The 17,376-nt window shown below is 36.8% G+C and overlaps 1 protein-coding gene across 5 annotated transcripts in view; it reads left to right on the forward strand.

The window, feature by feature from the left end:
• The window catches only part of ARHGAP32 (Rho GTPase activating protein 32), a 307,294-nt gene that overhangs the window by 208,937 nt on the left and 80,981 nt on the right, over positions 1–17,376 (forward strand). The gene's annotated exons all lie outside the window — the stretch shown is intronic.

A 17,376-nucleotide genomic window follows, 5' to 3' on the forward strand; every position in this document is an offset into this window, starting at 1 on the left:
AGTGACCTTGCTTTTAATACAGGTTTTTAATCATGATTCACATATATTTCCTCTCTGGAATTAAGTCAGTTTGATTAATATTTCTCTATAAAAAGGCATTGTAACTGTTATGTAAACTTACTTTTAATTACAGAATAATAGAATCTAAAGCAATCTCATTTCTTTTTCTATATTCAGTAGTCCCTTATCTACCGTTTCCCTTTCCATGGTTTCAGTTACCTGAGGTTAACCAAGGTTCGAAAACATTAAATGGATAATTCCAAAAATAAACAATTCATAAGTTTTAAACTGCGTGCTCTTCTGAGTAGTGTGATAAAATCTCTCCCTGTCCCACCCAGGGCGTGAATCATCCCTTGGTCCAGCATATCCACACTGTAGATGCTGCCTGCTCCATTAGTCATTCAGTAGCCCTCTCAGTTATCAGGTTGACTGTTGAAGTATTGAGGTGCTGTGTTCAAGTAACCCTTATTTGACTTAATTGTTTTACTGGATTATTGGTTATTGTAATGAATTTCTTACTGTGCCTAATTTATAAATTAAACTTTATCATATGTATGCACGTATAGGAAAAAGTATCCTAGGGTTTGGTACTATCTGTGATTTCAGGCATTCACTGAGTGGTCTTGGAACATATTTCCTGCAGATAAGGAGGGACTACTTTATGGCTAAACAGTTTGAGACCTGATAATGACATCTGTTAGACTGACTTAGCAACTAATTTTTATGAGGAGTCTCTGAAAATGCCTTAAAGTTGTATCCTTAATATATAGTGGCTTTTTGTGGTCTACTTATACAAGTGTTACTAAATACTACATAAATAAAATGCCCATGCTATATTGTTAGAAATTTGATAAGCATTGTATAAATACTTTGAGTTCTAACTACATATTAAATAAAAATGAATTATTAGCTTTTTATAAAATATATTTTTTATTAAAACATAATAATACAATTTAAAACATTATAAGATGGTGGATAAGAGTGTGGGCTCTGGCTCCAGATTGTCTGAGTTTTAATCCTGTTATCTCAGACAAATTATTTAATTCTCTGTGTCTCAGTTTCCTCGTTTGTAAAATGGGGATTGTGGGACTATTGTTTATCTCACATGGTTATCTTGAAGATTAAATATGTGAGAATAAAAATAGAACATACTTAGTTAGACCAAGTCTGATGTCTATATTTTTTATCAATAAGTGTTGATTTTTAAATTTAAAGAATTCTGGTTTTTATTTTACAAGTTTAATTTTATCTATCCCTTTCCCTATTATGAAAGCATCTATAGTAATTTAATTTGGTTGTTAAGACCAGAAAAACCCTATCACATTACCCCAGAACTCTTCTTGTTTGTGCTATTGGATCTTCCTCCATCTGTGCTCTGATTTCTTACCAGCTATGAATAAGTGCTTTTGATTAAATATAAAACTAAATAGAAGACTACAATTATCTTTTTCCTATTAAGTGGTCAGTTCTTCATGTTAGTGGAAATGAAAAATAGACTTAAGGGTCTCAAAGATGATCAAAAGATTAATTTGGCTTTAAAATAATAGTTATGTTGTGGTCTTGATGTTACTACTAACTTTCTTCTATCTACCTGTCTGTCTGTCTGTCTGTCTGTCTATCTATCTATCTATCTATCTATCTATCTATCTATCTATCTATCTATCTATCTATCTATGTGTAACACCTTAGGGAAGTCATTTGCTTTTTTTGGATTTGAGTTTCTTCTTAAATTCAGAGGGTTTCACTTACGATCTCTCTATTCCTTCTCAACATTTAAATTCTATGATTGTCTTCCCTTTGTTTATGTAACAGATATTTATTGAGTACTGATTGTATGCTAAGTGTATAGCTTTATACCCCAAAGTTTTGTTGAGACTCACACAATTAGTTTATTGCCTAAACTAATTCTTTTCAAAGTGAGTACAAATTAACTAGTCTAAAACTAGTTAAACATTAGTTTATTGCCAAAACAAATTATTGAAAACAAAAACGAAATTTCTAACTTCAAAGATTGATTTGTAACCGATAATGAAAAATCTTTCCTGTAGGAATGCTATTTTTCATCTTGATTGGTCTTAGAAAGGCAATCGTATCTCCATGGGTCATGTTGGAGTGTGCCTGTGAGAAGAGGCGTTGATGTGGGGGGTGCCCGTGTAACCAGGAACAAGTCTTTAAATGTTACTGTCAAACTTTTTTTAAAAAAGAAATTCAGGCTGGGGGCAGTGGCTCACACCTATAATCCCAGCACTTTGGGACGCCAAGGTGGGTGGATCATGAAGTCAGGAGTTCAAGACAAGCCTGGCCAACATGATGAAACCCCATCTCTACTAAAAATACAAAAATTAGCTGGGCTTGGTGGCGCACATCTGTAATCCCAGCTACTTGGGAGGCTGAGGCAGGAGAATCTCTTGAACCCGGGAGGTAGAGGTTACAGTGAGCCGAGATCGCACCACTGCACTCCAGCTTGGGTGACAGAGCAAGACTCCATCTCAAAAAAAAAAAAAAAAAAAAAAAAAAACGGAAATCAGTATTTTAAGGCAGGAATCCACAGTTCAGCATTCCTTCTGTTTCTACACATTAGTCCATTTCATGGTTAATTGCAGGGAAAGGTGTGAAAGAGGAGACATGTTGAGCATCTGTTACCTGCAAAGTATAGCTCAGTACTTTACATGCAGTGTTTAATTTCACAAAGCTTCTAGGTAGTTACTCTCCTCCATTTTTATGGAGAGAAAACAGTTTTTGAGAGGTTTAATAAGTAGTCAGGATGCTAAGTCAGTAAGTGAAGGGAGTAGGGACTTAGATCTAAGTCTGCTCCATCTCATTGCCTGAAGGGCACTAAGCATGATTTTTACATTCACTCTCAGATTACTGTTCTTCATGTCCGTTTTCTACTATATGGAAAGGAACATCTTTCCTGCTCAACCAGCAAGAAATATAGTGTAAAGATTCACCACCTGTGGACTCCTAAGCATACATGTTTACTGGTGGGAACATTGCTGCGTGTTATGTTTTTATATGATGATTAATCAGTTGTATGCTGGAGAAAAACTCTTCAGACTGTTCACGATGTCCCCTACCTTTGTTAGGTATTTTTAAATTGTAAGCGTGTGCCCCTCCTGGGAGACACTCTGTTGAGAGAGGAAGACAATCATGGTAACTGTAAATCAGACATCTTTCCACATCCTGATTTTCAAGTTTAACTGAAATAATAGCTTAGTTTGGTGGTTTTTATACTTTTTCTTTTAATCCAGTGGAATTACTAATCAAACAGAATCGTGCGCAGAACCTCAATTCGAGAGAAGGTAACCATGGAGCTGTCCTGATTGGTTTAAGTCGGAAACGCTGGGCCTTATCCCCATGCAGCCTGCCTGGCTGGCCTCCTTCAGGTCTTCTGCAGCAGCCCCGAGGGGCCTCAGTAGGGGTGAAAACCATGAGTTTAGCTTACTAGCGGACCTCACTTTGTGTAGTAGATACATCAAAAGCTATCTTAAAATTTTAATTTTAAAAAGCCAGCCAACAGTCTAAAGTTAATAGGGAAACGTTCTTTATAAGGAGATTTTTCATGACTCCTTTTAGAAGGATAATATCTAGAGTTTTTAAATTTCTCTAATGTAAATTATGTCTGAATTCCTAGTACTTCATATATTCTGATATGGATGGGGGTATCATATATTCATATATTCTGATATGGATGGGGGCAAATAATCATATATATATGATTGTATTTTATATATATATATAGAGAGAGAGAGAGAGGGAGAGAGAGAGAGTGTGTGTGTGTGTGTGTGTGTATTTTTTTTTCTGTTATTGGGCATAACAGATGACCCACTGATACTTCTGCCAGTGGGAGCTATTTCTAGGATTTATTCATTCCTTAATTGGTCTGTTAGGTACTGTGTTCATTTGCTAGGGCTACCATAATAAAATACCACAGACTGGGTGGCTTAAAAATTAATAGCAAATGTATTTTCCTACAGTTCTGGAAGCTAGAAGTTAAGGTACCAGAAGGTTTAGTTTTTTTCAAAAGGCTTCTCTCCTTGGCTCACAGATGGTCACTTTCTTGCGTGTCCTTACATGGCCTTTCCTCTCTGTGTTCGCCTGTGTCCTAATCTCTTCTTCTTGTATAAGGACATCAGTCAGATTAGATTAGGGGCCACCTCATTTAACCTAATTAGCTCTTTAAAAGTTCCCATCTCTAAATAGGCAGTTAATCCATGAACAACATGTATTTGACCTTTGCGGGTCCACTTATACACAGATTTTTTTTTTTTTTATCAAACATTATTGAAAATATAGTGTTTGTGGGATGCGAAACTCTCATATATGGAGGGCAGGCTTTTGGAATATGACGTGGGATTTGAGTATGTGTGGATTTGGCTATATGAGGGGGTTCTGGAACCAATCCCCCAGGTATGCTGAGGAATGACTATAGTCGCATCTTGAGTTCCTGGGGGTTAGGAATTCAACATTATGAATTTTGGGGGAGAGGGGCACAATTTTTAGCCCATAATAGATGTCAGCCAGTCCTGAATGGGGAAGTCGGTTGGGCCACCTTTAGGGCTGGCCTGAAGGCACCTGAGGGACTCTTTTACATAGACTCTGTGGGGAACAGGTCCCTACCTGAGCCAGGCTGGTTTCAGGCTCAAGGCAGGCAGGACATGGAGGACTAGCAGACCTCAATACTCTCCTTGGGGTCTCTCTGATGAGTAGGGAGTTCAGGGCTCACCAGGATTCCCTGGAAGGTGCAGGAGGGCTTCCTAGAGGAGGTTACACTGGAGCACAGTGTTGCATGTGCCTTCTGCCAAGAGGATGTCCAGATGATCACTGATGCTTCTGTCAGCAGGTGCATAGGCCAGGCAGGGAACTGCATGCACCTCGGTCAGCCAGCTCGCCTGGCTCTGGTTACACGTGAACCCTGTAAACTGGGCTCTGGCTGCAGAACACAGAGGAGGCTGTGTGTCACAGAAGTGGCAGTGTCTTCCCTAGCAGTGTAAAGGAGACAAGGGCCTTGTCTTGGTGTTGGCTGTCACCAGTGGTTTTCCTAGGGATTGAGATGATTTAGTGCAGGCCTCTCTCAGGAGAGAAAGGGAAGAGGAGCAAGGATGTGGGCCACTGCTTCCTACGATGGAGGCCAAGTGAGCTGAGGTGTCACCCTCCTGAGCACTGCTACAAAGCTTTCAGAAGCTCGTTGTTGACATCCAGTCCCTATATGTCTGCATTTGCAGCTTTGCTCAGCTCGATGTGTTCATGGCATGTTATCTGGACTCCAGTTTGTCAAGGTCACACTGTGTGTGTGTGATCTCCTTTCTGACCAGCTGTCAGGGCAATAGAAGGCACAAGTCTCTGTGCAGAGGTCCTTCCCTAATATTGCTGTGAACTGGTGCTATATAGTGGCGGTATTGTGATTTTAATATTATTTTAAAAATAGAGCTGGGTGTGGTTCCTCATACCTATAATCCTAGCACTTTGGGAGGCCAAAGTGGGAAGGTTGCTCGGGCCCAGGAATTTGAGACCAGCCTGGCCAACATGGTGAAACCTCATCTCTACTAAAATTATAAAACTGACCCAGGCGCAGTGGTGCATGTCTGTAGTCTAAGCTGCTTGGGAGGCGGAGGCAGGAGGACCACCTAGGCCTGGCAGGTGGAGGTTGCAGTGAGCCAAGAGCCAGACCTTGTCAAAAATAAAAATAATAATCAATAGACTTGATTTTTGTATAGTTAGAGATTTACAGAATAATTGAGCAGATAGTCGAGAGTTTCATGTAATACCCCTGCCCACTCCTCTCACCTGTACCTTCCCCCGTTATTCACATTTGCTTTACAGTGCATTGAATAGAATCAGCAAAATGCTGATCTTTACCAACCATCAGCTGATTAGCTGAGTTTACCTGCAGCACTGACTAAGCACTGTTTCTAGAAGAGTGGTCAAAGGAGCACCAGGGTCAGAATCACACAGATAAAAATACAGTCTCAAATCATACCTTGCAACTGTTGAAACAATTTTGGGGCTTACTTTTTGTTATAATTAACGAACCAATATTGATATACTATTATTAACTAAAGTCCATTGTTTATGTTAGAGTTCCCTCTTGGTGTGCATTCTCTGGGTTTTGACAAATGCATAATAGCATGTATCCACCATTATAGTTTCATACTGAAGAGTTTTATTTTTATTGCCCTAAAAATCTCCTGTGCTTCTCCTATTTATCCTTTCCTGGTGAACCTTTCACAACCTGTGATCTTTCACTGTCATGTCTTTTCCAAAATATCCATATTGTTGGAATCATATGGTATGTGGCCTTTTCAGACTGGCTTCTTTTACTTAGTAATATGCATTTAAGGTTCCTCTGTGTCTTTCTCTGGCTTGATAGCTTCTTTTTTAATCACTATCTAATATTCAGTGTCATGGATGTGCCACAGTTTGTTTATATATTCAAGTATTGGAGGACCTCTTGGTTGCTTTCATGTTTTTAGCAATTATGAATGAAACTGCTATAAACATCTATGTGCAGGTGATTGTGTGGACACAAGTTTTCAAGTCTTTTGAGTAAATACCAAGGAATATCACTGCTGGATCATATGGTAAGAGCATGTTGAATTTGGTGCCAAAGTGTCAGTATCATTTTGCATTCTTACCAGCAGTGAATGAGAGTTTCTGCTGTTCCACATCCTCACCAACATTTGATAATTGCCAGTTAAAAAAAAAATAGCCATTCTAATAGGTCCAACAAATAAAGTTAGTTTGAGGAATAGTGTTTACCAAATGTATTAAAGGGTGCTATTCTGCTCTCTTCATTTTGTTACCAGTAATTCTTTTTATTCTCCCTTTGCCACTGACTCCTAAACTTGAATGTTTAAAGGAGGCTATGTTTAAATATCAAATCCCAGGGCCTAAGCCCCTAAATTTTGTTTCAGTAGTTGTGGGGTAGGATGTAAGACTATTTTTGTCCATGTGTGCTGCAGGTAAATTCTGCCAGTCACCTGCATTTTGCCAAGTTCTATTCTAAGTATTATACTAGCCCAGACCATAATTTAGCCGTGGGAACAGAAGGATAAGTTCATCCATGTGTTTAAATTATACTGTGACTCTCTTTCTTTTCTTAAACTTCTGGGAGTAGGAAGTGTGAAATTATATTAACTACAGTAATTTGAAATTCTGAAATCTGTGTTTTTTATTTGTCACCTAAGGAGTTTATTGAATCTCTCATCTTTGTTTTCTGAGGTATTTCATCATATAATATACTTCAGAAAGTAAAAGTAAAAACTCTTCCTTTTTTTTATTTTTAAACTAACTGGCATTATTAATAGATTTGTGTGCTTGTCTGTAAATGATTGTTAGAAATATGAGGTGATGCCTCAGAAAGCCCTTTTTTCTAGGTAAAGGCATTACACAAATACAACATGTTAATGTATTTTAGGATTGTTGGTTATGTGCAGTGTCTCTCAGAGTTTTATCTAGGAGCCACAGGTATCTGAATGACGAGAAACGTGATAAAAATGGATATTGGTCATCACAGTCTCAGGGGATGGGGTCAGGAGTCTGAATTTTAACAAGTTTTTCAGATGATTATTATGCACAGAACATGAGAGCTGCTGCTCTAGGCTCCCATTGTTTATCTTGTGTGCAGATAAAGGGAGCAATCAGACACAGTTTAGAAATTGTGTTTTGTTTCTCCCTCCCCTCAGAAAATCTTCCGTAAAGCACATCTGGGACACAGTTAATCTAATGGCTAGAATCTCATTTAGAGAGTGACAGAATTTTATGTACCCCATGTGTTCTTGGTTTTCCATGAGATGATCAAGGATCACCTATTTCATTTTTCATAGTTATCCCCAAATATTGTGAGTTTTCATGCACAAGTATCAGAGAAGCGATTCTTGGACAACACAGTTTTTTTTTTTTTTTTTTTTTTTTTTTTTTTTTTTTTTTTTTTTTTTTTTTTTTTTTTTTTTTTTTTACCTCAGGAGTATAATGTGGCTCCAGATAACTTAGTTTTAGAGAAATCATCTTTATTTCAAAGGGCAGATATTCAGAAACCTTATCTTGTATAGTAGCTTAATGGATTTGCTTATTTCTCTGCTTATTTATGTAAAAACTATCATATTCATGTAATATCCTAGAATCCAAAGCTGCATCTTTTCATTATTCAAAATAAAATAGAGCAAAATGTTTACTCTCCAGTTAAGTAATGGAAATCATATTATACTGTAAATTTTCATCTATAATGTGACATAATTTCAAGAGAAGGGGAATTATGTGATAATGCAAATGAAATAAATTGCTAACATTTCTTGAGTACTCAGGTGTGCTTTTCGAAGTGCTTACCACTAACCTTTATTCCACAACTCCATGAAGGTACTATAATGATCTAATTTTAGATGAAGAAACTAAAGCATAAAGGGTTAAACAACTAGCCCTTTGTCATTACACTGTATATTGCAGAGTTTCTGTTGAAGCCTGTGCATTTTAGGCAAAGAACAGATCATGGTAATAATTTAATGAATAATAGTGGCTCTGCTTGTTCACTTGTATGAATCATAGATTTTTCTATAGTGGAAGATAATAGTGGACCATCTGGTTCTAAACTGTCATTTTAAAATCGTAGAAATCTGGAGACAAAGAAATTTAGATAAATTTTTCTGTTTCATAAAGACGGTAAGTACGTGGTATAGCCAGGACCAGAATACAAGTGTAATGACTTTTAATTTTGTATTTCTTTTCCTTTTGGAACATATAAATAAATACATTTTCTTAATTTATGTTTTATTTGTTGCTACTTTTTCTTAGTGCCATTAGATATATTGATGTTGGAGATAAATTTCCTACTTGATAGCTTTTTGTTAATTTATAACATCAGAATATGTCTTACCAACTGATGCTTAAACACTCAATTTTTTAAATCAGCATTAAAGGACACTATTTTGTTTTTAGTTTTTTTTTCTTTTTTTATTATGCTTTCAGTTCTAGGGTACATGTGCACAATGTGCAGGTTTGTTACATATGTATACATGTAAACACTCAGTTTTATAGAAATTATTGACAAAATGGCTATGGCAGTAGTTCTTAATCTTATTAAACCCTAATACCCCCCTTTATGACAAGTATTTTCTAAAATCCTTTTTTGTCATTCTGTAGTGGAATTTACAAATTGTTTAACTACTTCCATTAATATACACTTTCAAAAAAGTCAGCATAAATTTTCACATATAAAGGAGAAATAAAAGGAAAGTAATTTATGTATTTAAAATACACAGTATGTTTTTAAATATGAATACTTGGGACAACTATTTGAAGACCTCGTTATCTTAAATGTAGTCCACAGACTCGCAGCATTCACTTCAGTCAGAAAATACATAAAACCCATGTATAATAGTTCTAAAAATAGGAAATATTTAGGACTGTATCTGAAAAAAAAAAGATGTGAAAGAGCTATATACTGAAAACTACAGAACATTGCTAAGGGACATTAAAGAAGATCCAAATAAATGGAGAGATCTACTGTTTTTATGGGTTGGAAGACTATATATTTCTTAAGATGACATTTCTTCCCAAATTGATCTAAATCAAAATCCCAGGCAGGCTCTTGTGTAGAAATATACAAGCAAATTAAACAATTCAAATGGAAATGCAAAGGACCTGGAATATAATAGCCGAAACAAATTTGAAAAAGAACAAAGTTGGAGAACTAACACTAACTGAAGATTTACTACAAAGCTACAGTTTTCAAGAGAGTGTGGTATTGGTGGAAAGATAGATAAGTAGATCAGTGGGAAGGAATAGACAGTCCTGAAATACATACATACAGTTGTACACATGGACAACTGATTTTCAACGAAGTTCAAAAGTCAATTCAGTGAAGAGATATAGTGGCAGTGGAACACTTGGATATCCATATGTCTCCAAAGTAAACTTTATTTCTTTTACCATCTACAAAAATTAACTCAAAATGGATAATATACCTAAATGTTTATAAAGTATAAACTATAAAACTTCAAGAAGAAAACATAGGAGAAAATTTTTGTGGCTTTGGATTAGGCAAAGATTTCTTAAATGTGACATCAGAAGAACAATTCATAAAAATAATTTAATTTCATTAAAATTTAAAACTTCTGCTCTTAAACAAATTTACAAGAAAAAAAACCCATCAAAAAGTGGGCAAAGGATATGAACAGACACTTCTCAAAAGAAGACATTTATGCGGCCAACAAACATATGAGAAAAAGCTCATCATCACTGGTCATTAGAGAAATGCAAATCAAAACCACAGTGAGATACCATCCCACACCAGTTAGAATGGCGATTATTAAAAAGTCAGGAAATGACAGATGCTGGAGAGGATGTGGAGAAATAGGAACGCTTTTACACTGTTGGCGGGAGTGTAAATTAGTTCAACCATTGTGGAAGACAGTGTGGCAATTCCTCAAGGATCTAGAACCAGAAATACCATTTGACCCAGCAATCCCATTACTGGGTATATACCCAAAGGATTATAAATTATTCTACTATAAAGACACATGCACATGTATGTTTATTGCAGCACTATTCACAATAGCAAAGACTTGGAACCAACCCAAATGTCCATCAATGATAGACTGAATAAAGAAAATGTGGCACATATATACCGTGGAATACTATGCAGCCATAAAAAAGGATGAGTTCGTGTCCTTTGCAGGGACATGGATGATGCTAGAAACCATCATTCTCAGCAAACTAACACAGGAACAGAAAACCAAACACCGCGTGTTCTCATTCATAAGTAGGAGTTGAACAATGAGAACACATGGACACAGGGAGGGGAACATCACACATGGGCCTGTCTGGGTGTGGGGGACTAGGGAACAGATAGCATTAGGAGAAATACCTAATGTAGATGACAAGTTGATGGGTGCAGCAAACCACCATGGCACATGTATACCTGTGTAACAAACATGCATGTTCTGCACGTGTATCCCATAACTTAAAGTATAATAAAAAAAATAATTTTTTTAAAAAAACTGTTTGCTCTTTGAAAGACATATTTACTAGTACAAAAAGACAGACCACAGGCTGGGAGAAAATATTTGCAGTGATTATATCTGATGAAGGACTTGTATCACAACATACAAAGAACTCTCACTGGGCAAGCTCAGTAGCATGTGCCTGTAGTCCCAGCTACTTCGGAGGCTGAGGCAGGAGGATTGCTTGAGCCCATGAATTTGAGGCCAGCCCGGGCAACATACTGAGGTGCTATTTTTTAAAAAACAAAAACTCTCAAAATTAAAGAAGCAAACAATACAATTTAAAAAATAGGCAAAGATTGGAGCAGATATCATCAAAAGGATGTATGAATGGCAAATTAATACATAGATATCCAACATCAATAGTCATTAGAGAAATGTAAGTTAAAACAACAGTGAGGTATTGATTCATACTTATTAAAATTAGAAGGATGTGGAGAAATTGGAATTCTCATACAGTGCTGGTGGCAATGTAAGATGTCACAACTAATTTGAAAACAGTTTAGCAGTTTCTCAAGTTAAACACTCAGTAAGTCATCACTTAATGTTGTCAGTTGGTTCTTGGAAACTGCAACTTTAAGCAAAATGACATTCTGTCTAATGAAACCAATTTTATCATAGGCTAATTGATATAAATAAGAATTCAGTTCCCACAGCACAGAGTAAGTCAGTTCACAGTTTCCAATGTGAACGTCAATGACGTTAAGGGAGGAATTACTGTACATTTACTACATGATCTAACTGTTTAGAGAAAAAAAAGCATGTGTCCATATAGAAACTCATACATGAATGTTCGTAGCATCTTTATATGTAATAGTTTAAAACTGGAAACAACCCTAATATCTGTCAACAGCAGATTAATAGACAAATGGTGGTGTCCATACAATAGAGTATTACTTAGCAATGAAAGGAATAAACAGTTGATAAATACAGCAACATGAGTGATCCTCAAAAATATGCTGCATGAAAGAAGGCAGACAAAAAAGAGTATATTACATGAGACTTCATTTATGTAAAATTGTAGAAAATGGAAAGTAATATATCGTGATAAAAAGTAGATGAGTAACTGCCTGAGGAGCAGGGATGGGAGGGTAGGGGGAAGGAAGGATTACAAAGAGATATAAGGAAACTTTTGGGGTTGATGAATATATTATAATCTTGATTGTGGTAATAGTTTCATGGGTGTTTTATCAAAATGTACATTTTAAATATGTGCAGTTTACTTTGGGTTAACTATACCTCAGTTAAGGTGGAAGCAAAAACTGCAGGAACATTCTCGACTTCATGTTGTTCATGCATCCAATCCAGTTGATCATGTCTGTCTCTTCTACCTCTGTGTCGTTTACATTCATATACTCTCCTTCCTTCCTCATGCTGTTGTCATACACTGTAGGTTTTATTCTCTTTCTTAGCCTATTTTGCAAATTCCTAAAGTGGTGTACTGCTTCTTATCTTCCTCCCTTCCTTACACCTTGAAAGGTATACAGTGCTAATACTTTTCCTCTTAGGACATGCCTATTCCTGCGCTGCTTCTGCTCAGAATTTGTCACTTTTATTTCCTACAGAAGGAACTTAAAACTCCTTGTCACGATATACAAGATCATCTAGGATCTCCGACTTTATTCTCGTTTACCAGTCTTTCTTTGCACTGCTCTATTTTAGAAACTGGATGTTCTGCCAGATGGAACTATTATTTCCCCCCTTAGTACACAAGTTGCTCTTTTCTACTCTTGTGTCTTTTTATCTGTGTCTTTCCACTTACAATGCCTACTCTATCCTTTTCTTACTCCTTCCAGGGCTGAAAGATATTACAAATTAATTAAAACTTTAAAGCAACTGTAATCTAGTTTGTCTTATTTGATATTGTATTATGGCAACTTGGAAAAGAAAGTTAATCCCCTCAGCTACTTGCTGTACAATAAACAATTATGTTCAATATTCAATATTATGCTTAGTATTATCATTCCACTGTTCCTCCCAGTTTTTGCCCATCAGTTACTTCCTGCCTTCACTATCCTCCTTTTCCAGTGTAGATTCTAGAGCCGTGATTACATTCACCTATCACAAATATATTCTTAAACCCTTCACCCTTTGATTTTCTCTTTTATCACTAGTGGTCTCTGTTTGGCTTAATTAAAAAAAAAAATAGATACTTTACTACTCCTTACTTAAACTCTCATTAGTATCCGATTTTCTTTTTCCAGAGACTTTTTTCCCTTAACTGACTTGACACAGTCTCCTTTGCCAGGACACCCTCCTCTGCTAGACCTCTGACGTTTGGGGTTGGACCGCTTTCTTATTCTACACTCTTTGTCCCTTGCTATCTTACTCACTTTCTCAACTTTAAAAACCATATTTATGCCCAACTCTCAGATTTATATCCTGATCTTTAGCTTTGTTCTTGACTCTCAAACCTGCATATCTGGCTGCAAGAGTAATTTTTTATTTAAATGGAAATTAGGGAGTTGACATTCAAGGGGACAGTATAAATAAAGCAAAGAAACCAGAAGCAATGTTATGCTTTTTGGGGACATAACAAGGAGAGTGGGAGGTGGGGGGATTAGTAGGAATATCTCAAAGAGCCCAGTGCAAGAATTACTAGGCTATAAGTAAATGGAACCAGAACTAAAAAGTAAGGACCTGAGGAACTTATTTCCGGTTTTTGCTTCCGTTGGTGTGTAGCAACTGTTGTTTCTTTGTCTCTTCTCTTCTTTGTTTGGAAAAATATTTCCTAATTCTAACAATTCAATGGAGATAATTGAAGATTTGGGACTAGTTCCAAAATCATAGCAGACAAACTAATTGACTCATTGACTTACCGTCTGTTTGATCAGCTGTGCTGGGATGGTGTTGGCAGGCCATGGGAGTCAGACTGGGCAGAGACTCTAAAGAAGATTAGGTTCTTTAAGCATGTGTCGGGAGTGGGGAGAAAATAATTAGCATTTCTAGACAATAGACTATGAATTTGTATTGGTTCAAATGTCCTTAGTGGTGTGATTTTTTTTTCTCCAGCAATACACAGACGTGCAAGTATGGTAGTGTATTGATTTAGTTGTGGGTTTGCTGGATTGTTTTGGCAGGAGGTTAATATTGCAAGGAAATTAAGGGTACTGATTTAAAACAAATGCTCAATCACAGGGTGCATATTGGGTAGCAAACAAAACAAAACAAAAAACCTAGAATTGTGGGGATAAGTACCTTGGGGGGAAATATGAAGGGAATGGGATGTCTCTGTTTGAACTTCTTTGTTGTTATAGAATATCAACACTAGAGACCTGAGAGGACAGGAAGTTGTAGTCAGAAAATGAAAAACTGGAGTTTTAACACTCTGAGGCCAAATAATTCCAATTGAAAGATCTGTGATATATTTTTAGGAGTGAGCAATACTTCCACTAAGTTTAATTTAAAAAATGTTTGGCTATGCCAACAGTGCTAAAGTTTCGCTAGCCATAAATTAAATAAAAAAACCAATAGAAGATAATTTTTTTTTTTTTTTTTTGAGACGGAGTCTCTCACTCTGTCGCCCAGGCTGGAGTGCAGTGGCACGATCTCCGCTCACTGCAAGCTCCGCCTCCTGGGTTCACACCATTCTCCTGCCTCAGCCTCCCAAGTAGCTGGGGCTACAGGTGCCTGCCACTATGCCCGGCTAATTTTTTGTATTTTTTTTAGTAGAGACGAGGTTTCACCATGTTAGCCAGGATGGTCTCGATCTCCTGACCTCGTGATATGCCCGCCTTGGCCTCCCAAAGTGCTGGGATTACAGGCGTGAGCCACCGCGCCCGGCCGAGAATTTTTTTTTTTAAGTCAGCAATAAGCACATGATCGTTATGTTGAATTCCTTTTTAGGTTTTTGTTGATTGCCTCAAAGAGACTATAGTTAGGATTAGGTTCTGTTGTTAACTCTGCTGTTTCCAAAGCTCCAGGCTTATTTTATTGCAGTAGTTTCTTTTCTAATATTCCCTTTAAGTTACACCAAAGTATTTTTCAGCACATACACTCACTTTAGAAGCTAAACGAGGTTTTCTTTTTAGTCTGAGTATCCCCCAAGGTAGAAGAAGATCAGAAGAACCAGATTACAGTCTATTCCCTTTACATCTCTCCTGGTTCTCCTAGAGTCAGAGGGTGAGCCATATGCTTGCTAAGCTATTAGAAACTGATTACCAGAAGCTGTTAGAGGTGGATAGGCGCAGGATGAAGTGTATGGATATACATCAGTGGTCAGCTGGAGCCAACTGTGAAATTTTGTAGGACAGTTGTTAAAAACAGCCATTATTAAAAATTAAGGTATATGCATTTACAATGAAATGAATTGTATTAAAAACAAAGGTAATAATCAAACATTTTTTGTAATTATTTTACCACATTTTACCATTTATGCTTTTGAAGTTCTTTCCAGCTACTCTGTCTGTATGCTATCAATACTGTATAACTGAGTGCCCTAATGCTTCTCTTTCCAATTTTGTGTTCAGTTATATCAAGTTGGTAGCTTGAAACCAGCCATGATGGGAGTGTTTATACTGTGAGCACTGGAAAATTCTGGAAATCAAGGCCTTTCCCCCATGGAGAGCTAGTTGTTAAACATTTATCAGCACACCATGGGATAGATACATTAGCATGTCTGGTGGCTTTTTACTTTGTCTCAAAGACTTGAGTGAAAACAGTCAACAGTAAGGTCTCCTCTTTTCAAGACCATTCCAAGACCAAACCTGTTCCAGCCTTGTCTCTACATTGTTCTTTTCCTTCTATTACTATGTTTTTATTACCTACTTCTTTACCATCACGGGCCCTAGATGCTGGCTTTTTCTCCATCTTCCATTCTTTTCCTAGAGTTGAATCTCATTTTGACCCCTGCCAATATACCCAATTCTGCTCTCCCTTTCTGGCCATGTAAATTAAAGCTTTAGAAATTGCCACAGCTGCAGAAATAATAAGATACAGAACAAGATGACATAGTTAATAGATCATATTTTCAGAGTTCCAGTCACTTTTTACCATTTCACATTTTATCAAAGTGGTTACTGTTTGGTGAAATCTTAGGTGAAGTATTCGTCAGAAAAGTATAAATGTTCATTAACTATACTTTTAAGGTTCCGTTCTCGTGTGTAATATTTTCAACAGAACACAGTTTTTTATCATGAAAATTTTGTGATGGTAAAATGGAATCTGTTTGCCTTTCACAAATCCATAGAACTGACTCTTTTAAAAGACTCCTTGATGTTTAGGAGTGATTTTGGCTTCAAGAAACAAAAACTGAGCGGAAAAGATGGTGGATTTCTAGTGCTGAGTCAGCAGCTTAATGCTGCCAGGCAGGAGTCTCTAGGGTCTCTCAGCTTTTCACTTATGGTCAAGTGATGACCACGACAGATCTAGTCACGACACCTGTGCTCATGGCACAGAGGAGGAGACGGGATAGTGGCAGAGCTGTGTTTACATGTGCGGTGGCTTTGCCTGAATATAGGGAGTCTGGGAAACTGTAGAGTTTAGCTAGTAGTTAGTGATATTACACTTATGATAAAGTAAAACAAGAGGGCAGGGATTGGCGTTAGATATTAGGTGAGCCTACTGTACATCTACCTCTGTATAGTATGCAGTAACATTTCCCCATATACCTAAACCTAATTAATTGTGATGAATTTAAAAGGTGAAAATGTAGCTAATGTATGTGATATAGTTCCCTGAGAAGTGCATTAAGCTTTCTTTGTTCAGTCTTTGTGAGGAAGTGATGGAAAACTTTTTTTTTTTTTGCCAAAAGATACTGGAACTTAGAAACTAGGCAGTTACTTTCACATAAACTCTTGAGGTATAGGTAGTGTTATCCCTAACGTTACAAATTAGGAAACTAAAACAGAGATGTTAAGCAGTTTGCTGTAGATCACAGAACCTAGTAAATGGGTAAGCCAAGTTTAGAATCTGGACTTTTCTCTCAGGCAAGTTGCAGATTTTATATATTGAAATGAATTAGAATGTTATAGCAAGAATGATATTTGAGAGTCAGGAAACTTAAGCAGATATATACAAAAGGTGGCATTTTGTGTAATATCCATTTGATGGAGGAGCTATAGCCCTCTAGCAGTTCTGGTAGCCAAATACTGGGATAATAGCATTTTACTTATGCGTTAACCCATTTATGCCTAGTGTTCCATTATTGGAACGCTAAGCTTGTGGGAGTTATTTATATCCTACTGCTCAAGGTCATCACCAAGTTCTGATTTTTCACAAAAAAATTTTGCAGCCTCTGGCATAAATGGGTTAAAGCTTTAGAAATTGCCATGGCTGCAGAAAGAATAACATATGAAAGAGGCTGCCGTAGTTAATAGATCATATTGTTACTAGACCATTAGTTAACAAATCAATGCATTTTACTCTATGCATTTTATTT

This window comes from Nomascus leucogenys, chromosome 15 (genome assembly GCF_006542625.1).
Source record: "Nomascus leucogenys isolate Asia chromosome 15, Asia_NLE_v1, whole genome shotgun sequence".
Classification (NCBI taxonomy): Eukaryota; Metazoa; Chordata; class Mammalia; order Primates; family Hylobatidae; genus Nomascus; species Nomascus leucogenys.